The sequence below is a fragment of the Chiloscyllium punctatum genome, chromosome 4 (genome assembly GCF_047496795.1).
Source record: "Chiloscyllium punctatum isolate Juve2018m chromosome 4, sChiPun1.3, whole genome shotgun sequence".
Classification (NCBI taxonomy): Eukaryota; Metazoa; Chordata; class Chondrichthyes; order Orectolobiformes; family Hemiscylliidae; genus Chiloscyllium; species Chiloscyllium punctatum.
The window spans coordinates 96,274,093-96,301,085 of NC_092742.1; positions in this window are offsets into that span (position 1 = coordinate 96,274,093).

Genomic DNA, 26,993 nt, shown 5'->3' on the forward strand with positions numbered 1-26,993 from the left:
TCATTCAAAAATAGTAATGAAAGGTTTCAAAAATAGTAATGATTGATATAGTCAAGTATATTTAAAATCAAAGATAAATAATGGTAAAATATTGATCAGTCATAGCTAATTGAATGATAGAATAAGCTCTGATGTGCTGACTGGTCAATCTCTCTTTTGATGTATCAGTGTTCCAATTTAATTGCTGTGTTCCAGGAAATGACAATCCATCATTCTATTTTCTCTATTTATTACTGTTAACTCGGTGGCTATTTTGATTTTGTCTCAAGGAAAATGTGGACTCTCTGAATGTATCACCCATTATCTGGTGGCCATGGCAATAACAGATCTACTTGTCATTTTCACTGATGTGGTATTGTTTGCAGTTATTCCTTTTCATTTTCCAAACATATAAAATGGTCACAACTCCTGCAATTTCATGCTCTCACATTTTACCTCCTGCAGCCACAGGCATTTCAGTCTGGTTCACTGTCACTTTCACCTTTGGTCAATTCATTGCAATTCATTGTCATAAGTTGAGAACAATATATTGTACAGAGAAAACTGTGACTATGGTTATTGCAACAGTAAGATACTGTTCTTCCTGTAAAATATTAATTGGTACTTTGTATATGAACCTGAATATATAATTGACAATGTGCCCTGGAGGTACACTGCAACACCAAGTTTTTCACTGAAACTGCCTGGGTAGCATTTAACTGCCTCAGAATAAGTGTAACTCCTTTCCTCCCATTTAGACTGCTCAATGCTCTGACAGTCAGACACATTTTAGTGGCCAGCAAAATCCACAGGAAGCCACTGGATCACAGCAAGAGTTAGAATCACCCTGGACCAGAGATGGAGAATTGCAGGAGATCCATCATTTTACTCTTTGCTATATCTGGTAGTTTTCTAATCTGTGGCCGACAAGTATTATATATTTCATTTATTGGTGAGTTGCAAATATTCATGATTACACAGGTCCCCAAGATCCTGCAGGTATCATTCAACAATCTGGCTACATGCTGCAGCTTTTGAGTACTTGCACCAACACCAAGATTAATGCAGTGACCTTGACTAAATTCACAGAGCAGCTGAAGAATTCAGTCATATACCCATTCAGTGTAATTGTCAAATTCTTTCAGAATTTAAGGAGGACACCTAGCATCAACACTCTTTCTAACACTGACTCTTAGCACTGACTATGCTTCTTTACTTACTTAATTTCTGCACAAAAATCTTGATTGGTTGACACCGTAGTTCAGTGGTTAGCACCGCTGCCTCACAGTACCAGGGACTGGGGTTCGATTCCACCCTCAAGTGACTATCTGTGTGGAGTTTGCACATTCTTCCTGTGTCTGTGTGAGTTTCCTTTGAGTGCTCTGGTTTCTTCCCACAGTCCAAAGATAAAGTGGCTATATTGATCAGGGATGTGCAGGTTAGGTGAATTATCTATGCTAAATTGTGCACAGTGGTTAGGGATATGTAGGTTAGATGCATTAGTCACAGGAAAGTAAAGTAAGGGTAGGTCATGGGTCTGGGTCAGATACTCATTGTAGGGTTGGTGTAGACTTCTCTGGCCAAGTGGCCTGTTTTCACACAGTAGGGTTTCTATGGTTCTATGTCAATAGATCACTGCATTTATTTCATTTCCCAGATTCGCAAACACTTTATCTCTTTTGGAGATTTTCTTACAATGGTCTCCAAGCCAATCAATTCATTGCAATTCATTGTCATAAGTTGAGAACAATATATTGTACAGAGAAAACTGTGACTATGGTTATTGCAACAGTAAAAACCTGTTCTTCCTGTAAAATAATAATTGGTACTTTGTATATGAATCTAAATATATAATTGACAATGTGCCCTGGAGTTACACTGCAACATCAAGTTTTTCACTGAATCTGCATGGGTAGCATTTAACTGCCTCAGAATAAATGTAACTCCTTTCCTCCCATTCAGACTGCTCAATGCTCTGACGGTCAGACACATTTTAGTGGCCAGCAGAATCCGCAGGAAGCTACTGGATCATAGCAAGAGTTAGTTCTCAAGCTTGATGTCATGATCCCTGTAGACATTGTGGTGCTGGAAAAGCTATCTCCCTGGCTGCGGAGAGGTGACTTTATCACCTTAACCTATAACCCAGAGTGATATCTGTTTTATGCAAAGTCTTTGAAATGGAATGTTAGTAAGAGGATCCTCATGGTATAAGGATAATCAACTGTTCCATACGCTGTAGAGATTTTCTTCAGTTTGGCCTTTGAGACAGACTCATTCAAGTGTAACAATTGCAAAAACCGATTCTCAGCCTCCAGCCATTGACTATTTAAAAATAAAGACACCAATTACTTAATAGGCATCTAAGACAGTAAACTGCAATGAATATAGTTTCCCCATGAGCTAATTGATTATCTATCAGCAAACCACCTATTTAGCAAGCTGTTCATTTGTGAAATCTCTGTGTACCGTGTTGTTCAACATTCAAGTCACCTTTGTACAGAAGCTTGTGAAATCCAGTTTTTACTGGCACTTCGAATTCTGAGGAGATGCATCTAATGTTTCTTTCTTAGTCTGAATATCAAAACAAAGCACTTTCCAAAGTGATGTGCTGGAAAAATGACGTAGAGGTAGATGCTTAGCCATGATCTGTTTGAATGGGCCTCGTTTCTATATTTTTTTCTGTGTCACTGCTCTGGTCTTTAGGCCTGATGCCAATCAAGTCATTGGAAATGTCACATTTCATGAAAGGTTTATCATCAAAAACACAATGCATATACTCCAGCTAATATTGGGTTTTGAGTTGGAAATGTTATTGTTTTTATTTCAATGTTAAGGTAAACTTACTTTGACCATTTAATGCAATTGATTTTTGTTCACTTCAAGTTACTTTGCTTCTCAATGCAGCCTAGCATTGAGTAGGGTAACACTTCTTCCAATCACTGGGATTGATGTGATTAGTATTATATGGAACTAGGTTTCAAAACTAAAAAAAATGATTAAATACACTTCATAAAACATTGTTTAACAATCAAATTTTCAATAGACCTTGGTACTTTATGTGTTGCTGGAAAAGCGCAGCAGGTCAGGCAGCATCCAAGGAGCAGGAGAATCGACGTTTCAGGAATGAGGAGGGTGTGCCAAGCAGGCTAAGATAAAAGGAGGGACTGGGGGGAGGGGCACTGGGAATGTGATAGGTGAAAGGAGGTTAGATGACCTGGGGGTGCAGTGAGAGAGGGTCTCACTGAAATCCTTGTAGAGGGAGGAAGAGAGCTTCTTCAAGGAAGGCATCCTTGCAAGACCTGCTGCGCTTTTCCAGCAACACATTTTTCATCTCTGATCTCCAGCATCTGCAGTCCTCAATTTCTCCTAGTTGATTTTAACTTACTGCGAATCCTATTGCAAGGAGTTATTAATTTCAGTAGAGTGTACATATTTAAATATCTCAAGTTCAGAAGGATATGGACCAAATGTTGGCATATTAGGATGTCTGATAAATCTGTGCCTCTTACACACTCAATAAGCCATCAAAAGGTTGCTACGAATCATCGACCACCTGGACTATGTCACTGTGATCATGAATGACCCCAAGATCAACAGCTCCAAAACTATCCTGCTCTTGAAAACATTGTTACATTTGCTTTTGGTTATCCCCAGGATGTGGGTGTCAATGGCCAGGACAGCATTTATTGCCCATCCTTAATTACCCAGAGGGCAGGCAAATGTCAACCACATAGCTATGGGTCTGGTGTCATACACAGGCCTGACCAGTAAGGACAGTAGATTCCACCCTTAATACACATTAGTGAACTGGATGGGTTGTTCAGAAAATTGACAATGGTTTCACAGTCTTCACTGGACTCCTACTTCCTTAAACTAATTGAATTCAAATTCCATCTTCTGCTGCGGTGAGATTGGTACCCAGATCCTCGTATGATCATTACCAATGTGTCTGAATTAATAGTCCAGCGATAATACCTATCGGCCATCAGTTCCCCTCACATAGCGTTCTGTGTGCACTTGAAAGTTGATGGAGTTCAGTCTCTCACCTATTTTGAAAAGTGGCACTGTTAGCAATGCAGCACTCCTCAGTATCGCAACGAGCAGTCGAGATTACCTACTTATGGCTGGGAATGGGGTTTCCACCTGACTGAAAGGTATCAGTGCGACCACTGAACCAAAATACAGGAATAATCTAACAACAACCACAACACCCTGAACTGACACAGCAAATACTCTGGGGAAATGCCAAAACAAAACTGATCACATTTTATATTAAATGGAAAAGAAACGACAGAGAAAAAAATCTCAATAATGTCAAAACAATTTGGTGGACTAATGCCATTCCATTAGTAGGGTTAGAGTCAATCACATTTTTTACATGAAGACGATATGTCAATTATGCTTTAATTCACATCAAGCACATTTGTGTTCACGTGATTTCACTCACATGTTTGTTCAGGGAGCTGTAATTAATATCGATAATTGAATGCTCTCACTGGAGCTGTCCCTCCTGTATAAATATTAAACCCATTTGACTGTATCATACAATCAGGGAGAACTGTTGCCTCCGTGGTCAATGGAAACCATCATCTCTCACAGAAAATGCGTGAACCAACAGTATTCCATCAGATCAAAGACATTTACTACACAGTTCTTGCTGTCGTTGGAATCCCTGGTAAGAACTTGCTCACCTCTTAATCACGGTGAATGTGTATTAACATATCTCCCACGTGCATCTAAAATGTTTAGTCATGTCATTTTAGACCATATGAAATAGGTTCACGATTAGTCCATTTCGTCCATCGAGTCAGCCCATTTGGCTGATGTGTTTCTCAGCCCCATTCTCCTGACTTCTCCCCATGACTCTTGACCTCCACACTCACCAGGAATCCACATATCTCTGCCTTAAATACATTCAATGACATGGTCTCCACAGCCCTCTCTGGCAAAGAGTTCCACAGATTCATCACCCTTTGGCTGTAGAAGTTTCTCCTCATCTCGGTTCCCAAAGATTGTCCTTTCACTCTAAGGCTATACCCTCGGGTCCTAGTTACTCTTACAAGAGGAAACTCCTTCCCCACATCTGCTCTATCCAAGCTTGTCAGTATTCTGTAACTGTCAATGAGACTCCCCCCTTCATCCCTCTGAACTCCATTGAGTACAGTCAGAGTTTTCAAGCCCTCCTCACCTTGTGACTGAGTTGGTAAATTACTCACTTGCTGTTTAATCTGTCGGGGCATTACCTTCCCTCCTGGTCTTCATTATCACTGTTAATTCAGGTGAACAGAGATCTATTTATGCACAGTCATAATAATGGACCCAATTAGGATCAGAAAAAGACTAGAGTTAGAATGAAATATGGGATGAAACAACATGGAGAATAAAGAAAGATAGAACAAAGAGACAAGAGCAAAGATTTCAAAGTAGAATTCCTTCAGATCTGTTGCCGGACAGTGCATTAACAACGATGACATTGTTGAAGGGTCAATCACTCGGGACTTGAAGGACTGTGGTGGTTCTGTGGCAGTATCCTTACTTTGGAGGCGGCAGGTCTACTCCCAAAGACATCACCGATGTGTCCCTGAGTGTGACATTAACCATTTTGGTCGAAAGGATAAAAACAAGCCTCCTATTGAAATGGTGAGATATTGTGGTGTTCTGAGATGTAGAGAGATCTGGGCATTCCTAGTGTGTGAATCACTGAAGGTTAGTTTACAGCTACAGCAAGTATTCAGGAAAGCCTATTGAATCTTATGTCACCTACAGTCTGTGTAGAATTATTTCTCACACCCAGAATGACCATGTGGTAAATGGGGCTGAGGGATACCTGGAAGCTCCCTGTTCAGAGGTGGATTACACATCTCTAGATCCGGAAGGATCTGATCCTTGGCCTTCGGGCCAGCGTTCCCTCTAATTTTCTTACCAGCTGCCTGGGTCTCCATGGTCCATGTGCGGCAGTAACTTCCAGAACAGGAAGTCATTGCTGCGGTCGGCGTGCTGATTCCGATTGCTGTGTGCAGAACCTCAGAGTGGCTTATTGGGAATGTTGCTCTCAAACTTTCCATCTATCAGCAAAACCCTCTGTTCCCCTCTCCCTCATGTACCTACTTAATTCCACTGAACTTCATCCATACCATTCACCTGAACTAATCCCTGTTCCAGAGGCTGCCTTCATTCTCACTATTCTCTGGGTTAATATGTTGATACTGATAGTCTCTATGTGGCTGGCCCCCACAGTTAGAAACACCCTCCCTCTTCTTGTCCACTCTATAAAGCCCACAATAATATTAACACAGCATTGTGAGAGACATTTATTGAGAATAGTGCCATAATGAAATGGGATCTGGATAGGTCATGATCAAATTGATACCATCAGGTCTGAACAGCCAAGACCCTCCCCTTTACCATCGTCCTCTGACCCATCCGCAGCCTCCACTCAGTTTGCTGAGTTGATACATGCCACCACAATGTTCACTGTCTGAGGGGGGCCCTACTGTTATGTTCCACCACAAATCAACCCGAGCATTGTCCTTGTGTGCTCCTTTCTTTAACAGGGATTTCCTCGTTCTCTTGGATTACGATCTGGAATCCCCTGGCTCTCTGGGATCACTATCTATGATAGACACATAGAGTCATAGAAATGTGTAGCACAGAAACAGACCCTTCTGTTCAACTCATCCATGCTGACCAGACATCCTAAACTAATCTAGTCCCATTTGCCAGCACTTGGCCCATATCCCTCTAAACCCTCCTTATTCATGTATTCATCCAGATGCCTTTTAAATGCTGTCATTGCACCAGCCTCCACCACTTCCTCTGGCAGCTCATTCCATACATTCACCACCCTCTGCATGAAAACGTTACCCTTTATGTCCCTTTTATATCTTTCCCATCTTACCCTAAATCTATGCCCTCTAGTTCTGGACTGCCCCTGCCCCAGGGACATGACCTTGCCTATTTATCCTATCCGTGCCTCTCATGATTTTATAAACCTCTATAAGGTCACCCCTCAGCCTCCGATGCTCCAGGGAAAACAGGCCCAGCTTTCCAGTCTCTCCCTATAGTTCAAACTCTCCAACCCTGGCAAGGTCCTTGTAAATATGTTCTAAACCCTTTCAATCCTTGCTCCCCAGAATCATTGACCTGGATTTCCCAATGCCCAGGCATGTGTTATTCCAGCATGGATAAGAGTTGCACAGAGGGACCCTGTGGAATGCCCATCATAGCCCACTCCGAAAGAATTGCCTAGGAAATTCTCCTCAACAATTCCTCATTTCCTCAGACATTCTGCTGGTCTCCACAGAGGATTTGGAAGATTCTTCTGAAATTATGTAAATTGTTACTTCGGTGAAGTTAGACCATTAAATACTGAGTCTAATCCCTGAATAGCTATTCAATAAACCCCATACTTACCTCACGTGTAGTTAACTATTTCCCTCCACAAGCCACATTCAGCATTTCCCACTGTCCTTGGATCCCACCACTAGGCCTCACACCCCTCTGTCCACCACCAGAACAGAACACACTTTCACTGTAGGACCTAACATGCCTGCACACACCCTGACCCAATATTCCCCCCCTACAGTACTCACAGAAATGGTTCCCACCATGACCTAACCCCCCACCAACCCCCACTCCCCAATGACCCAAACCAGCCTTGCAATGTATACAGCAGAATGGTACCCACGCTGATAGGTCACATGAGAGGAAATATATTCCTGTGGATATGTAGGAATAAGGAGTGATTGACTTGATATGGTTAACAGTTAAAAGGTAGAAAACGTGAACCTATTTTCATCTGTGTGACCGTGCACAACTATCAAAACTGAACTTGAGGAGCTTTTTATGAACAGCAAGGATATTCTGTCTTAGAGAGTGAATACTGTGAAGTGACTGACAATGTAGATTATCTCTCAGGTGGAGGAATATGGGGACATCTCAAGAGGCTGAATTATTTATGACTTCTGCATTCTTGTATTGTTTTCTGAGACGTCTGTCTATAAATGCTGATGCATAATCTTATTGGTGTAATTACATTTGTTTCAGTTAACTTAGTGGCCATTCTCATCCTGACACGTGACAGGTGTGGACTCTCCAAATGTATCACCCACTACCTGGTGGCCATGGCAGTTGCAGATCTACTGGTTGTTTTCACTGATGTGATACTGTTCACAATGATCCCGTTAAGTTTCCCAGGGACTTACCTGGACACCACTCCTGCAGGTTCCCTTTTACATGTCCTGCTTTCTGCAGCCACGGACATCTCCGTCTGGATCACCATCAGTTTCACCTTTGATCGATTTGTTGCAATTTCTTGTCAGAAACTGAAAACAAAATATTGCACAAAGAGAACTGCAGCTGTGGTTATTCCAACAGTGAGTGTGGGGTTCTGCTTGAAAAATATTCCTTGGTACTTTATATATGAACCTGATTATATCATTGATGATGTGCCCTGGGGGGGTATTGAGTCAGAGAGATTTTTCACAGAAACTGCCTGGATAACCTTTCATACTCTGAGTATTATTTTAACTCCTTTCCTCCCATTCATTCTGATTTTACTGCTCAATGCTCTGACTGTCAGACACATTTTAGTGACCAGCAGAATCCGCAGGAAGCTACTGGATCACAGCAAGAGAGAGAATCACACTGACCCAGAGATGGAGAATCGCAGGAAATCCATCATTTTACTCATCACCATCTCAGGCAGTTTTATACTGTTATGGATGACCAATGTTGTGTATATCATTTATTGGCGAATTAGCAACACTTATTACTACACAGGTCCCCATGATCCTGCGTATATCACTGAACAATCAGGCTACATGCTGCAGCTTTTGAGTACCTGCACCAACACCTGTATTTATGCAGTGACCCAGACTAAATTCAGAGAGCAGCTGAAGAATGCAGTCCAATACCCAGTCACTGTAATTGGGAAAATACTGAAAAGATTGAAACACTTTATTGCACTTTGTATTCAATTTTAACTACTCATTGATGCAATGAGCTGTGGCAAAATGAATAAAATGCTAAAGAATTGTCCCAAGTTCTGCAAATGGAACTGTCCTCTACTTGTCACAAGGAACATAATCAATCCGACTTGCACAGTATTTTCTCACAAGCATTAAAAGCTCTTCCCTGCTTCCTGCCCCCTTTACACATTCTAGTTTATCGGTGCACATTGTCACTGCCTTGCCTCACCATGTCACTGGGGGCTGAGAGCCAGGAGGGTTATCATCGCTGACAGCAGGGTCTCAGTCTCATCAATGGAGGGGGGGAGGGGGTCAGTCTTTGTTCAGGGCGTCCTGACTCCATCAATGTAGGGTACTCTCCGATACCTGTCCAGGTCCTGCTCGGGTCAGTCTGAGGTACAGAAAGGGGGAGTTGCTGAATGACCAGCAGCCCTCCACCCATCTTGACTCTTTCTGTCCTGTTTTCCTCCCTGGGATGATAGAGCAGAGGGTAACGCAGTGGGTGACAGTGTGTGGCACCACAGTCACTGTCGGTGTAAGGGGGATGTTTCCCGAGTGTCTGAGTGGGCACCACAGAGGGCAGACAGGCTTCATGGTGTCAGGGACGTTGGGGTGGGTGAGGGGATGTGGAGATGATGTTACAGGCAACAGTGAGGCCCTGGTAGAACGTGAGCCTGGGAGGGAGGTGGGTTCAGGAGCAGAGATAGGGTGAGGAAGAGGGGTCGGAGGGACAATAGTGACACCCCCACTAGCGGAATGGAGAAGGGACCTTCCTTTCATCCAACAGATGGCTGAGACTGGACTGACCCGGGGGAAGGGCTGGGGGAACAGCCTGGGACCATAGCTGCTCCTGGGAGAGGAGGGAATTCTGTGTCTGAGGGATTTACACTGACACACACACAAACAGGCACACACACACACACACACACACACACACACAAACAGGCACACACACACACGGACATACACACGGACACACACACACACACACACACACACACAGACACACACACACGGACACACAGAGACACACACACACAGACATGTACACACAGACACACAAAGACACACACACGTGCAGACACACACACACAAACACACACACACACAGAGGCACACACAGACACACACACTCACACACACAGACACACACTGTCTCACACACACGCATACAGAAACAGGCACACACACAAACACAAAAAAACGCCATACAAAGACACACACATACAGACACAGACAGTGACAGACAGACAGACAAACAGACAGACAGACACATACACAAACAAAAACACGACACAAACACGCACACACACAGATACACAGAAACACGGACACATACACAGAGACACACAAACACCCACACACACGGTCGCACACAGACATGCACACACATAGCTCCTCACTCTCTCTCTCTCTCTCTCTCTCTCTCTCAAATCCCACAAAACATTTAGATCACATTGCAGTCTGTAACTTGCTCTCAGGCATCAGCTATTTGAAATATAAATAATATCAGAATGCCCTGAGGTATTATTCTGTATATAAACTAGTTCGGGTCCTGCGATTAGATTCCAATCTGTAACTCACACTTGTGTATCCATTACTCTGTGTGTAAATCACCCTGAACCCCTCGATTTCCCGATCCACAATATGTGTTATCTGTCTTTCCTTTTATTTCCCCACAAACATGAATCATGTGTCACCACATTTTTTTGTTATATTTCCTCTGTGAATATTTCTTATGATATAGACAATAAAATAAATGACATGGTGATGTGAAGCACATTCTGTCACACTCAGTATCTTCATGTTGCAATATTATTATATCCAATCAGAACCCTGCCCTCACACAGGGGAAAAATGTCACTGGGTCTGGAAGTGTGGACTGGCCTGGGAACGGGGAGTTTAACATGTCACTGAGTTCATTTGGAATTCTCTGCCACAAACAGATATTTCTCCACATTATATTCCATCTGCTGATTACTTGTCCACTCAGTGAAGCTGCCTCTATATCTGTTTGGAGCCTCTTTGGTCGTCCCCACCACTTTCTCTCTAACCAAACATGGTCTTGCCAGTGAACCTAGAGACATCACACTTGTTCCCTTTCTTTAAATCATTGATATCGATTGGAAATGGCTGTGGCTTTAGCAGTGACCCTTCTCACACCCCCTACTAGTCCCATCTCACCGAGCTGGAAGTGACCCTGTTTCCCATCCACCAGACAATTCTGTACGTTGCAGGACACAGTAAACACTGTTACACTCAGTGTGCAGTCTGACTGAACATGACAATGTTATAATATACAGTCAGAGAGCTGTCAGAGATGGGAATGGTGAGAGGCACAGAGAGGAGCACAGAGACAAGCAGACACAGAGAGAGACAGACAGGGACAGAGGGAGACAGCAAATAACAGACAGGGACTGAGAGGGAGAACTGTGAGGGCTCACCGAGCTGAATAGCTCCCTGAATGATGACACAATATTCAGATTAAAATACAATGTAACTGTCCACAAATTTTCAGGTTGTTAAACGTATGTATTACTGATACTGGAGAAGAACAGCAAGGCTCCTGTATTTCCCTATTCCCATCCCAGGGGGATCATGGGAACCCATCAGTTGTCCTCCCAATATTTGGTGACAGCATCACATGAGCTTTCAGTTATTTATGTACAAGGAATTGGACAATAATGTTTCATAACTCAATAAGTACAAGAATACAGGAGGACTTGTCCCAATGATACAAGGCTCCACACACACGCACGCGTACACACACACACACACACACACGTACACACAGACACACACACACACACACACACAGACACCCGTACTAAGGGATATAGAATGACATAATGATTTTGGGATTTCCCAACATTAAAGCTCCATTAAACAATCCCTGGGTATCAGATTAACACAGGACCTTCAGACATTTGGGTCAGACTGAAGACTCACCTCTCCCCAACACTGAGAGGCTCCTGTATTACACATCGCATTGGAATCTCATCCTCACTGTCCCATCTGTCCCTGTAACAATTCACTCTGCAGTCCATTATAATTCCATCTCACTCTGTCTGGAATCAATGTGACGGTACTGCTCCCACTGCTTTCTGGAGACTTACAGCACACAGTGAGAAAATAGTTCTCATCACCTCTGTCTAAAAGGGTGCCCTTTACAGGGACAGCAGGTGATAAATAGTCAGTTGTACATCAGATCAATGTCATCACTTGATGTCCATCTGTAAAATGGATTGATGTTCATTTTGGGAGGGATTGGAAGAGAGAGGCATCATTTTATTGAAATGGAAAGAGTTTGAGGAACTGAGCTACAGAAGGATTCAGGTGCCCTGGGACATGAATCCCAGGTCCTGACATACAGACACAGAGAGACAAACACTCAGAGACACAGACAGAGACACAGTCGTATATTTGCACACACATTTCCAGACAGACACATACACAGACACACATACAGTCCTCACAGGTCTCAGGTCAGAAAGTTTACTCTTAATGAGTTTGAAAATGAACATCAATCCATTTTACAGATGGACATCAAGTGATTACATTGATCTGATGTACAAATGATCATTTGTTTATTGTGGAAACGATTATGAGTTTATCAAAGAGATTCATCTTTTCCCCGACGATAGGCTGATGCACATCATGTGATTGTTCCACTTTTTCATCAACCTTTCAGTGGTGAAAGCTGGGAAGTAGCAAATTGATACAAATTGTGTTAAAGATGGTTACTCAGGGCAGTGTCAGTTTTCCTGCTCATAGACTCTGTATGTGCCTGTATGTTGGTTTTGGCACATGTCTATGTTTTTGCATGTGTGTGTGTCTTTGTGCCCGTATACATATGTGGATAAGTGTGTCTATATATGTGTGCATCTGTGTATGTGTCTGTCTGGAAATGTCTGTGCATGTGTATGACTGTGTCTCTGAGTGTTTCTCTCTCTCTGTATCTGCATGTTAGTTTCTCTATATCTAACTATCTCTGTGTGTTTGTAGGTCTGTGTGTTAGTGTATGTTAGTGAGTGGGTGATTGTGAGTTTCTATGTTTGTGTCTATCCCCATGTCTCTGGGCTCTCTCTTATTTTATAGACAATAGACAATAGACAATAGATGCAGGAGTAGGCCATTCTGCCCTTCGAGCCTGCACCGCCATTCAATATGATCATGGCTGATCATTCCTAATCAGTATCCTGTTCCAGCCTTATCTCCATACCCCTTGACTCCACTATCTTTAAGAGCTCTATCCAATTCTTTCTTAAATGAATCCAGAGACTGGGCCTCCACTGCCCTCTGGGGCAGAGCATTCCACACAGCCACCACTCTCTGGGTGAAGTAGTTTCTCCTCATCTCTGTCCTAAATGGTCTACCCCGTATTTTTAAGTTGTGTCCTCTGGTTCGGCATTCCCCCATCAACGGAAATATGGTCCCTCCTGCCAGAGTGTCCAGTCCTTTCATAATCCTATACGTTTCCATCAGATCCCCTCTCAGTCTTCTAAACTCAAGGGTATATAAGCCCAGTCGCTTCAGTCTTTCAGTGTAAGGTAATCCCGCCATTCCAGGAATTGACCTCGTGAACCTACGTTGCACTCCCTCAATAGCCAGAATGTCTTTCCTCAAATTTGGAGACCAGAACTGTACACAGTACTCCAGGTGTGGTCTCACCAGGGCCCTGTACAGCTGCAGAAGCACCTCTTTGCTTCTATACTCAATCCCTCTTGTTATGAATGCCAGCATTCTATTAGCCTTCTTCATGACCTGCTGTACCTGCATGCTTGCCTTCATTGACTGGTGGACAAGAACACACAGATCTCTCTGAACAGCCCCTTTACCTAATTTGATACCATTGAGGTAGTAATCTGCCTTCCTGTTCTTGCCACCAAAGTGGATAACCAGACATTTATCCACATTAAACTGCATCTGCCATGCATCTGCCCACTCACCTAACTTGTCCAGGTCACCCTGTAATCCCCTAACACCCTCATCACATTTCACCCTACCACCTAGCTTTGTGTCATCAGCAAATTTGCTAATGTTATTGCTGATACCATCTTCTATATCATTTACATATATTGTAAAAAGCTGCGGTCCCAGCACGGATCCCTGCGGTACCCCACTGGTCACTGCCTGCCATTCTGAAATGGAGCCGTTAATCACTACCCTTTGTTTCCTATTAGCCAACCAATTCTCTATCCAATCTAGTACTTTGCCCCCAATCCCATGCGCCCTAATTTTACTCACTAACCTCTTGTGTGGGACTTTATCAAAAGCTTTCTGAAAGTCCAGGTACACTACATCCACTGGATCTCCCTCGTCCATCTTCCGAGTTACATCCTCAAAAAATTCAAGAAGATTAGTCAAGCATGATTTCCCCTTCATAAATCCATGCTGACTCTGTCCTATCCTGTTACTATTATCCAGATGTGCCGTAATTTCATCCTTTATAATAGACTCCAGCATCTTTCCCACCACTGAGGTCAGACTAACTGGTCTATAATTTCCTGCTTTCTCCCGCCCACCCTTCTTAAAAAGTGGCACAACATTAGCCGCCCTCCAATCCTCAGGAACCGACCCCGATTCTATTGAACTCTGGAAAATAATCACCAGCGCATCCACGATTTCCCGAGCCACCTCCTTCAGTACCTGGGATGCAGGCCATCAGGTCCCGGAGACTTATCAACCTTCAGACCTAACAGTCTCTCCAACACCAAATCCTGGCAAATAGAAATTCCCTTAAGTTCAGGTCCTTCAGCCACTGTTACCTCAGGGAGATTGCTTGTGTCTTCCCCAGTGAACACAGATCTGAAGTACCCATTTAATTCCTCTGCCATTTCTTCGTTCCCAGTAATATATTCCCCTGCTTCTGTCTTCAAGGGCCCAATTTTTGTCCTAACCATTTTTTTGCCTTGGACATACCTAAAAAAGCTTTTACTATCCTCCTTTATATTCTTGGCCAGTTTACCTTCGTACCTCATTTTTTCTCTGCGTATTTCCTTCTTACTAATCCTTTGTTGTTCTTTAAAAGCTTCCCAGTCCTCCGTTTTCCCGCTTATCTTCGCTAAGTTATACTTTTTCTCTTTTAACCTTATATGTTTCTTTACTTCCCTCGTCAGCCACGGCCGCCCATGTCTCCTCCTGGGATCTTTCTTCCTTTTAGGAATGAACTGAACCTGCATCTTCTGCATCATACACAGAAATATCCGCCATTGTTCCTCCACGGTCTTCCCTGTTAAGGTATTGAACCATTGAACTTTGGCCAGTTGCTCCCTCATAGCTCCATATTTCCCTTTATTCAACTGAAATATTGTCACTTCAGATTGTACCCACTCCCTCTCAAATTGCAGATTGAAGCTTATTGTATTATGGTCACTACTTCCCAATGGCTCCTTCACTTCGAGGTCACTGACCAATTCTGGTTCGTTACACAATACCAGATCCAGAATCGCCTTATCCCTGGTCGGCTCCAGCACCAGCTGCTCTAAAAATCCATCTCTGAGACACTCCACAAAGTCTCTTTCTTGAGGCCGATACCATCCTGATTCTCCCAGTCTACCTGCATGTTAAAATCCCCCATAACAACTGTAGTAACATCTTTGCGACAAGCCAATTTCAGCTCCTGATTCAACTTACCTCCAACATCCAGACTAGTGTTTGGGGGCCTGTAGATAACTCCCATGAGGGTCTTTTTACCCTTAGTGTTTCGAAGCTCTATCCACACTGACTCTACATCCCCTGACTCTAGGTCCGCCCGCGCAAGGGACTGAATATCCTCCCTTACCAACAAGGCCACCCCACCCCCTCTGCCCGTCAGTCTATCCTTACGATAGCACGTGTAGCCTTGAATATTCATTTCCCAGGCCCTGTCCCCATGAAGCCACGTCTCAGTTATCCCCACAATATCGTATCTGCCAATTTCCAAAAGAGCCTCAAGCTCATCCACCTTGTGTCTAATGCTTCGTGCATTCATATATAGAATTTTTAATTTGTTACTGCTCTCACCCTTCCCCTCAACCCTTATTTCACTCAACTTTACAGCATGATGCCTTTTCCAGTTTTCTGCCTCCTTGATACAGTTGTCTTTCTTGACTTCTCTTGTTCTAACTACCCCTTCAATTTCCTTTTTAAACATCCAGCTTGTCCCCTCCCCCCCACTACTTAGTTTAAATGTAGCGGTGTTGCAGCAGAAAACCTGCCTGCCAGAATGCCGATCCCTGTTCTATTAAGGTGCAAGCCGTCTCTCTTGTAGAATTTATGGTTACCATAAAATATACCCCAGTGATCCAAGAACTTGAAACCTTGCTTCCTGCACCAGTTCCCCAACCACACGTTCAAGTCCATTATCTCCCGGTTTCTGGCCACACTAGCCCGAGGAACTGGAAGCAAACTGGAGATAACCACCTTGGACGTCCTGCTTTTTAGCCTTCTTCCTAGTTCTGCGAAGTCTCGCTGTAGTATGTTCCTCCTCTTCTTCCCGACATCATTTGTGCCGACGTGTACCACCACCTCGGGCTCTTCACCCTCGTCCTTGAGGATGTCCTGCACTCTGTCCGCGATGTCTTTCACTCTAGCACCAGGAAAGCAACACACCATCCTCAAATCCCGTCTGCTGCCACAAAAACCCCGGTCAGTTCCTCTCACGATGGAGACCCCGATTACCACGGCTCTATGCGATGTCCGACTCTTCCGCTCTGCTTCTGCGGCAACTTTTGATTGACAAACATGGCCGCCTTGCGAACTGGTAGTGTCATTTTGGGGGTGAATCCATTGAAATTGAGTTAAACCTCCTCTCTCTCTCTTTCCTCCTCTGTCTCTCCTTCTGTCTCTCTCTCTCTCTCTCTCTCTCTGTGTATTCCTCGTGTGTTTAATGTGATACAATGCTGATGGCCACGTTGATGTGTATTTCTATGTGTGTTTCTGTGTTTTTGTGTGTGTGGGTGTGTGTCCACCTCTGCCTGCATTGGGACACACTTTGTCCTGGAGGAAGTTAGAATGAACAAAAGAAAAAATAATGATCAAAAACTTTGAGTCTCTCTCTCTCTCTCTCCTGTCTGTCCATCTTACGTTTAAAGTGATACAATGCTACCCTCTGCTGGTCGAACTGTGCCACTGCAGAAGTGACAGATATTCTCTTGGAAAGCACCAGTTCCTGTGAATCTCCCAAGTTGCACAGTTGTTACATTCTTCAAACAATGTCTTTGGAGAAACAGAGCAGTTCTGTCCAAACTCATGTGATGCTGCCCCGAGATATGAGCAGAAGGAAATGAGCAGACCCAATGCTAGTCTCACCCCCTCCACTCTGTGAGTCTCTGTGTGTCTCTGTGTGTCTCTGTGTGTAGAGACAAAGAAACTGCAGATGTTGGAATCCAAGGGAGACAAGCAGGAAGTTGGAAGAACACAGCGAGCCAGGCAGCCTCAGGAGGTGGAGAAGGCAATGTTTTGGGTGGAACCCTTCTTCATGACTGGAGGTGGGGGTAGGGGGAGCGGCAGATAAAGGGGGATGGGAGATGTTTTGGGTGGGGAGAGGGGGCGGAGTGGTGAGGTAGTGATGGGTGAACACAAGTAGAGGGTACAGCTTGGTTGGTCATTGGGATGAATGAACCGTGTCGGTTGTTGGAAGGCAGGGTTGGTCAGAGGAATGGAAGAGAAGAGGATAGGCTGGAAGGGAGCTGAGGGATGGGAAGGGAGGGTATTTGAAATTAGAGAACTCAATGTTGAGTCCTCCAGGCTGGAGGTTGCACAGGCAGAAGATGAGGTGTTGTTCCTCCAGTCTGTGTGTGTTGTGAGCTGCTCCCTTCCTCTCTCCCTCATTGAATCCCGACTCGCAAGTTGAACCTGAACTGAACCCTGTGCAATGGTGTAGGAAGGCCAGCAGAGGGAGGCATTGTACCACTTCAAACACAAGGGAGCCTCGTATTTATACCGGAGGGAAATTTCCATTCAGATAATTCAGTTACATCATGATTGATATTAATTGCACTTCAACGAACAAACAAGTGAAGTCAATGCAACAAAAATCATCTGTTCCCTGCCCACTTATACCGACATGTTAATCTTCATTTTATATCTTGTCTCTATTAACATTTCAGTTCTACATTTGATGATGGTCTGCAGTAAGTTTGTGGATCACCTGTTAAAGTTGTTCCTTCTGCAGTTTCCAATGCAGTTAGACATTATGCCTGTGAATATCCTGGAGAATGATTCCTTTCTGTAGAGAACTGAAGAAATTGAAACTTCTGCCGCTGTCGTTCAGGCAGTTGTTGCTTATATCCGAAAGTCTGAACTTTTCCTCAAATTGTTTCAGATCGAACCTTCGTGTCAGCCTTGGTTGTGAGGACAGACTCTCACCGCTAAGTGAAAAGGTTCAGAGTTTCAGCCCAGAACCCAACACAACGTCCAGTCGAACACTCGAGTGCAGGGCCAAGGGAGTGTTGCACTGTGGGAAATGAGACACTGAACCTTTCAGCAGGATGTACTGAATTCTGAGAGAACCATAGTGCCGAAGAGGCCCTTCAGCCCATCAAGTCTACACCAACATGTGAGAAACACCTGACCTTCACAGGGGTACGGTGGCTCAGTGGTTAGCACTGCTGCCTCACAGTGTCAGGGACCCGGGTTCGAGTCCAGCCTTGGGCGACTGTCTGTGTGGAGTTTGCACATTCTCCCCGTGTCTGCGTGGGCTCCCTCCAGGTGCTGCTGTTTCTCACACAGTCCAAAGATGTACAGGTTGGGGTGAATTGAAGAAATTGGCTTCACTAACTTGCCCATGATATCCAGTGGTGTATCGGTTCGGTGGTGTAGCCATGGGAAATGCAGGATTACAGGTTAGGGGTGAGTCTGGGTAGGATGCTCTTCGGAGGGTCAGTCTGGGAGTGATGGACCAAATGGCCTGCTTCCACACTGTAGGGATTCTGTGATTCTTCAATCTAATCCCATTTACCAACACTTGGCCCATGGCCTTGAATGCTATGATGTGCCAAGTGTCCATCCTGGTCCTGCTGAAAGGATGGCAGCAATGTGCCTTGACCCACTCTCCCAGGCAGCACATTCCAGTCTGTCACCTCCCCCCCCCTCCTCTGGGTAATAAGGCTTTCCCTCACATCCCTCCTGCCCTTCCCCTTGAACCCATGTCCCCTTAACTAAGAGGAGCAGCTGTTCCTCCTCCCCTCCGCCCAGATCCCATATCGAACTGAAATCCCTGCCTTACAGTTGGTGCCCAGATGGACTCCTCCACTGCTTGTGCCAGTTCTCTGTGCCCCTGAAATCTCTGGCTCATCTCTGTTTACTTCATACTGTGTGTCTCACATCTGCCAGCTCACAGTCATTGGGCAATGGTGTGTGATAACGTTAGGGAGAGGGTTAGGGTGAGGGTTAGTGCTAGCATTAGAGTTAGTGTAAGGGTTAGATTCAGGGTTGGGTAGATGAAGTTTAGGGTTAGTGTTAGTGTTAGTGTTACGGTTAGGGTTAGAGTTAGGGATAGGTTTATGCTTAGGGTTAGGGATAGAAGGGTTAGCTTAGTGTTTGGATTAGGGTTAGGGTTAGGTTTAGAGTTTGTGTCAAGGTTAGTTTTTGGTTTAGCATTCGGATTAGGGTTAGAGTGATGGTTAGATGCCTGGTGCACAGCGTTGAAGTTAGGGTTACGGTTCAGGTCTGTTTTTAGGTTAGGGTTAGGGTTCGGGTCAGTGTTAGGGTTAGAGTTATGGTTAGGGTTTGTGTTATGGTCCGTTTTTGGGTTAGGGTCATTTTTTGGGTTAAGGTTAGGCTTAGGGTTAGTGTTAGAAGCCTGGGTTAGCGTTAGAGTTATGGTTATGGTAAGAAGGGTTAGGGTTAAGGTTAGGGTTTTGGTTAGGGTTCGTGTTAGAAGCCTGGGGCCCAGCATTGAGGCTGTCTGACGCACGCCACTGAGTGCCAGATACCTGCTCCCCATCCAGCAGCTGGAAATAACTGGCAACATGTGATTTGTGGGGAAGATAACAAGGAACATGAAAGATAACCCTACCCTTAACTCTAACCCTACCCCTAATCCAGAACCGAACCCTAACCCGATACCAAATCCCAGCACTAACACTAAACCTACCCCAACCTTGGCCCTAGGCCTGAATTAGCACACTAGCCCTAACCCTAACCCTAAACCTAACCCTAGTGCTAACCCAAAACCCATGCCTCTCCCTTACCCTAGCCTTAACTCCAATCCTATCCCTGACCCTAGCCCTAATTCTAACCCTAACCTTGTCCCTAAACGTAACCTTAGCCCTAACACAAACCATAACTCTAACCCAACTCCTAACTCTAACCCTAGCCATAACCGTAACCCTAACCCTAACACTAGCCATAACAGAACCCCTCATTCTAAACCTCGCCCTAAATCTAATCTGAGCCATAAATCTAACCCTAGTACTAACACTAATTCTAACTCTAACCCGAGCTCTGACCCTAGCCCTAATCCTAACCCTAGCCCTAACCCTATATCAAACACTAACCATAACTATAATCCTAGCCCTAACTCTAAGCCTAGCCTGATTCCGAAACCTAACCCTAAACTGATCCCCAACTCTCGCCTTCACCCTAACCCTAAACCTATCCCAACTCTACACCTCATCCTAGACCTAAACCTAACCCTAACCTGAACCCGAACCCGAACCCTGAGACTGACATTAACCCTCACCCTAACCCTTACCCTAGCCCTAACCCTTACCCTAGCCTTAATCCCAACCCTAAATCTACCCCCAGCCCTAAACCAAACACTAACACATGCACTAACCCTAACACTAATACAATCCCTAAACCTATCCCTAAACCTAACCCTAAAACCAGACGTAAACCTTGCCTTAACCCGAAACCTCGCCTGAACTCTAACCCTAGACGTAACCCTAACCCTAACCTTAACCCTATAACTAACCTAATCCTAGCCCTAACCCTAATCCTAACCCTAACCCTAACCCTAGTCCTAACCATAACCTTAAACCAGCCCTAACCCTTACCCCAACCCTAACCCTAGCCCATTTCCTAACCCGAGCCCTAACTCGAACCTAGCATGAACCCTAACCTTAAATCTAAACCTAATCCTAAACCGATCACTAAGCCTAGGCATAACCCTAACCCTACCGCTAACTCTAACCATCACCCGAACCATCACCCTAAATCTCCACCGAGACCTAACACTCACCCTAGACCTAACACTGTCCCTCACCCTAACGTTAGCCTTAACCCTAATCCGAACCCTAACCCTAACCCTAACCCTGACCCTAACCCTAACCCTAGCCCTAACCCTAATCCTAATGCTAACACTGGCACTAACCCTTATCCTAACCCTATCCCTAACCCTAACACTAACCCTGGCCCTAACTCTAACCCTAACGCTCACACTGACCCTAACCCTAACCCTAAACCTAACCCTAACCCTAACCCTAACCCTAACCCTAGAACTAACTCTAAACCTAGACTTAACCTAATTCCAACCTGATCCCTAACCATAGCCCTAACCCTAAACCTAACCCTAGCCCTAATTCTAACCATAACCAGATCCCTAAACCTAACCCTAGACCTAAAACTAACCATAACTCTAACCCATGTCCCAGATCCAACTCTAGCCATAACCCTAACCCTAACACTTGCCCTAGCTCTAAACCTAGCCCTAATTTGTACATTAACCCTAAGCCTAACATGAACCCTAAACCTAATTCCAAATCTTACCCCGTCCCTATCCCTAAACCCAACCCTAGCCTTAATCCTAAAACTATCCCTAATACTAACCCTAAACCTATTCCTAATATAAACCCTAACCCCAGCCCTAACCCAAACCCTATTTCTAACCCCAGTCCTAAACCCAAGCCTAAACTAACACTGCCCCTAACACTAACCCTAGCCCTAGCCCTAACCCTACCGCTAACTCTAGCCCTAACTCGAACCCTAGCCCTAAGCCAAAGTCTAACTCCAATTCTAACTGTAACCCCATCCCTTTCCCTAACTCGAAGCCTAGCTCTAACCCTAACTCAAACCCGAGTCTGAACCCTAAGCCTTTCACTAACCCTCATCCTAACCCTCACCCAAGACCTCACCCTCACCCTAGCCCTAAACCTTACCCTAGCATTAGCCCTTACCCAAAACCTATCCCGAACCCAAGCCCTATCAGTAACGCTAAAACAAACCCTCACCTTAACCCTATTCCTGAACCGAAACAATAACCCTAACCCGAATCTTAACTCTAACCTAGCCCTTACCAAACCTTCACCCTTGCAATTTGAGAGGGAGAGGGTACAAACGGAAGTGACAATATTTCTGTTGAATAAAGGGAATTATGGAGCTATAAGGAAGGAGCTGGCCAAAGTTCAATGGTGCAATACCTTAGCAGGGATGACAGTGGAGGAGCAATGGCAGATATTTCTGTGCATAATGTAGATGTTGCAGGATCAGTTCATTCCAAAAAGGAAGAAAGATCCGAGGAGGAGGCAGGGATGGCTGTGGCTGACGAGGGAAGTTAAGAAACATATAAAGTTAAAAGAGAAAAAGTATAAAGTAGCAAAGATAAGTGGGAAAACGGAGGACTGGGAAGCTTTTAAAGAACATCAGAGGGTTACTAAGAAGGAAATACGCAGAGAAAAAATGAGGTATGAAGGTAAACTGTCCAAAAATATAAAGGAAGATAGTAAAAGCTTTTTTAGGTATGTGGAAGGCAAAAAAATGGTTAAGACTTAAACTGGGCCCTTGAAGACAGAAACAGGGGAATATATTATGGGAACAAAGAAATGGCAGAAGAATTGAATTGGTACTTCAGATCTGTGTTCACTGGGGAAGACACAAGCAATCTCCCTGAGGTAACAGTGGCCGAAGGACCTGAACTTAAGGGAATTTATATTTGCCAGGATTTGGTGTTGGAGAGACTGTTAGGTCTGAAGGTTGATAAGTCCCTGGGGCCTGATGGTCTACATCCCAGGGTACAGAAGGAGGTGGCTCAAGAAATCATGGATGCGTTGGTGATTATTTTCCAGAGTTCGATAGATTCGGGATCAGTTCCTGCGGATTGGAGGGTGGCTAATGTTGTACCACTTTTTAAGAAAGGTGGGAGAGAGAAAGCAGGAAATTATGGACCAGTTAGTCTGACCTCAGTGATGGGAAAGATGCTGGAGTCTATGATAGAGGATGAAATTACGACACACCTGGATAGTAGTAACAGGATAGGTCAGAGTCAGCACGGATTTATGAAGGGGAAATCATGGTTGACGAATCTTCTGAAATTTTTTGAGGATGTGACTCTGAAGATGGATGAGGGAAATCCAGTAGAAAAAGTGTAACTGGACTTTCAGAAAGCTTTTGATAAAGTCCCACATAGGAGGTTAGTGAGCAAAATTAGGGTGCATGGTATTGGGGGCAAAGTACTAACTTGGATTGAAAGTTGGTTGGCTGACAGGAAGCAAAGAGTAGTGATAAATGGCTCCATTTTGGAATGGCAGGCAGTGACAAGTGAGGTACCACATGGATCAGTGCTGGGACCGCAGCTTTTTACAATATATATTAATGATATAGACGATGGTATTAATAATAACATTAGCAAATTTGCTGATGATACTAAGCTGGGTGGCAGGGTGAAACGTGAGGAGGATGTTAGGAGATTACAGGGTGACCTGGACAGGTTAGGTGAGTGGTCAGATGCATGGCAATTGAAGTTTAATGTGGATAAATGTTTGGTTATCCACTTTGGTGGCAAGAACAGGAAGGCAGATTACTACCTCAATGGAATCAATTTAGGTAAAGGGGCAGTACAAAGAGATCTGGGTGTTCTTGTACACCAGTCAATGAAGGTAAGCATGCAGGTACAGCAGGTAGTGAAGAAGGTTAATAGCATGCTGGCCTTCATAACAAGAGGGATTGAGTATAGAAGCAAAGCGGTTCTTCTGCAGCTGTACAGGGCCCTGATGAGACCACATCTGGAGTATTGAGTGCAGTTCTGATCTCCAAATTTGAGGAAAGACATTCTAGCAATTGAGGCAGTGCAGCGTAGGTTCACGAGGTCAATTCCTGAAATGGCGGGACTACCTTATGGTGAAAGACTGGAGCGACTGGGCTTGTCTACCCTTGAGTTTAGAAGACTGAGAGGGGATCAGATTGAGACATATAAGATTATTAAAGGGTTGGACACTCTGGAGGCAGGAAACATGTTTCCGCTGAAGGGTGAGTGCCGAACCAGAGGACACAGTTTAAAAATACGGGGTAGACCATTTCGGACAGAGATGAGGAGAAACATCTTCACCCAGAGAGTGGTGGCTGTGTGGATTGCTCTGCCCCAGAGGGCAGTGGAGGCCCAGTCTCTGGATTCATTTAAGAAAGAGTTGGATAGAGCTCTCAAAGATTGTGGAATCAAGGGTTATGGAGATAAGGCAGGAACAGGATACTGATTAAGGATGACCAGCCATGATCACATTGAATGGTGGTGCAGGCTTGAAGGGCAGAAAGGCCTACTCCTGCACCTATTGTCTATTGTCTATTCCTCTTGTGTTTCAAGTGATACAATGTTAATGGCCACGTTGATGTGTATTTCTATGTGTGTCTCTGTGTTTGTGTGTGTGGGTGTGTGTCCACCTCTGTCTGCATTGGGACACACTTTGTCCTGGAGGATGTTTGAATGGAATGAAAGAAAAAGTGATGATCAAAAACTTTGAGTCTCTCTCTATCGCTCTCCCCTCTGTCCATCTTCTGTTAAAGTGATACAATGCTACCCTCTGCTGGTCGAGCTGTGCCACTGCAGAAGTGACAGATATTCTTTTGCTGAGAACCAGTTCCTGTGAATCTCTCAAGTTGCACAGTTGTTTCATTCTTCAAACAACGTCTTTGGAGAAACAGAGCAGTTCTGTCCAAGCTCATGTGATGTTGCCCCGAGATATGAGCAGAAGGAAATGAGCAGGGCCAATGCTAGTCTCACCCCCTCCACTCTGTGAGTCTCTGTGTGTCTCTGTGTGTAGAGACAAAGAAACTGCAGATGTTGGAATCCAAGGTAGACAAGCAGGAGGCTGGAAGAACACAGCAAGACAGGCAGCCTCAGGAGGTGGAGAAGGCAATGTTTTGGGTGGAACACTTCTTCACGACTGGATGTGGGGGTAGGGGGAGTGGCAGATAAAGGGGCATGGGGGATGATTTGAGTGGGGAGAGGGGGGCGGAGTGGTGAGGTAGTGATGGGTGAACACAAGTAGAGGATAAAGCTTGGTTAGTCGATGGGATGAATGAACCGTGTTGGTAGTTGGAAGGAAGATTCTCACTTTGATTCTTTTTGGTTCTTTCATTGTCAAAAATGCAAACAGAAAACAAGAAAAATGCATTATTTTTCAAACAGAGTTGTACTTTTGGAGATTTCGGAGAGGAATACACATGGATGTTTAAGCTTTTTTTCTCAATAATTCACTAAAAAATTATACATGTGGAAGTAGAGCTTTAATTTAACAGTTCAAAAGAGATTTCTTTTAACTCACTGAAGAGAGTTGTTATTTTGAACAGAGTTCTGTTTACAGAGTTTGTGCGGTGGTCTACACGTGGATGGCTCTGGAGTGAGTTTTGTTTTTAATCAGAGGATTGAAAGCTGTCCACTGTAGACTTGAGGAGGAGTCATTTTTAATTCATTTGATCAGCTAAGCTGAATAAAATCAGAATATTTATATGTTTTATTTATTTCATTGTTTGCATGCTTAATAGGTCAGGAAAGTAAGTTTATTTTATATATAAGGTGCTACTGAAAGTGACTTCATTTTCGGCTTGATGTCATTGAAAGCATACACGAGACAGAGAGTCAGATGTCTGGTAGAATTGGGACATTTGTTGCACACCAGGATCAGTCAGGTCGATAGGTGACTCTCAGGAAAAGGTAAGAAGCGAGTTCAAAAGTCTCCTGGAGCTTTTCTTCTCTCAAGCAGATATTCCGTTGTGGGTCCTGTTGAAAGGGATAGTCTCCCAGAAGGAAACAGGAGAGACAGTCAGAACTTGGGCATGAAGAGTGGATCTTATGTGAGGCTGGGTTTGACTAAATTTGAAAGAGTAATTGTTATCGGGAACTCTCCTATCAGGGGCACAGACAGAAGATTCCATGGCAGTGAGCATGAATCTAGGACAGTATGTTGCTTTCCTGGTGCTGGGAATAAGATTAGATTACTTACAGTGTGGAAACAGGCCCTTCGGCTCAACAAGTCCACGCCGACCCGCCAGCCACCCATACCCCTAACCTAACGCTACGGGCAATTTAGCATGGCCAATTCACCTGACCTGCACATCTTTGGACTGTGAGAGGAAACCCACGCAGACATGGGAAGAACGTGCAAACTCCACACAGTCAAGTCGCCTGAGGCAGGAATTGAACCCGGGTCTCTGGCACTGTGAGGCAGTAGTGCTAACCACTGTGCCACTGTGCCACCCACTAAACATTTCAAAACATCTCAAAACATTTGGAGCATATTGTTCAAAGGGAGGGTGAAATGCCAGAAGTTATTGTACACATTGGTAGGAGTGACATACTTATGGAAAAGCTTAAGGCCTCAGAGAGTATATATAAGAGGTTTGGTAGAATATTTAAAAAAAAGAAACTCAAAAGTATCAATCTCTGGTGTCCAACTCAAATGAGGGAAGGAATAAAAGAATAAAGGAATAAAGAATAAAGAATCAATACCTGAAGAGGTGGGGTGATGTTCAGGGATTGAGGTTCTTGGATCTTTGGGATCTCTTCTGGGGCAGAAAAGACTTGTTCAAAAAGGATGGTTTCAGCTGAACTGGAAAGGGACTAATATCTGAGTGGGGAGATTTGCTCGTTTTATTCAGGGACAATGTAAACTATTGGTGGTGGCGGGGTGGGTTGGGGGTGGTGATGGTGGGGATTGGAGGGATCCTCATTACCAGAGTAAATAGAAAGATAGATGAGGATAGTTCTGAATCTGAAAAGAGCAACTCAATTAGAAAAATACACACAAGAGCAAGTCAGAGAATGATTTAACACTGAAGAATTAAATTGCATTTATTTCAGTGCAAGAGGTGTTACAGGTAAGGACAATGAAGTCAGAGCATATTTGA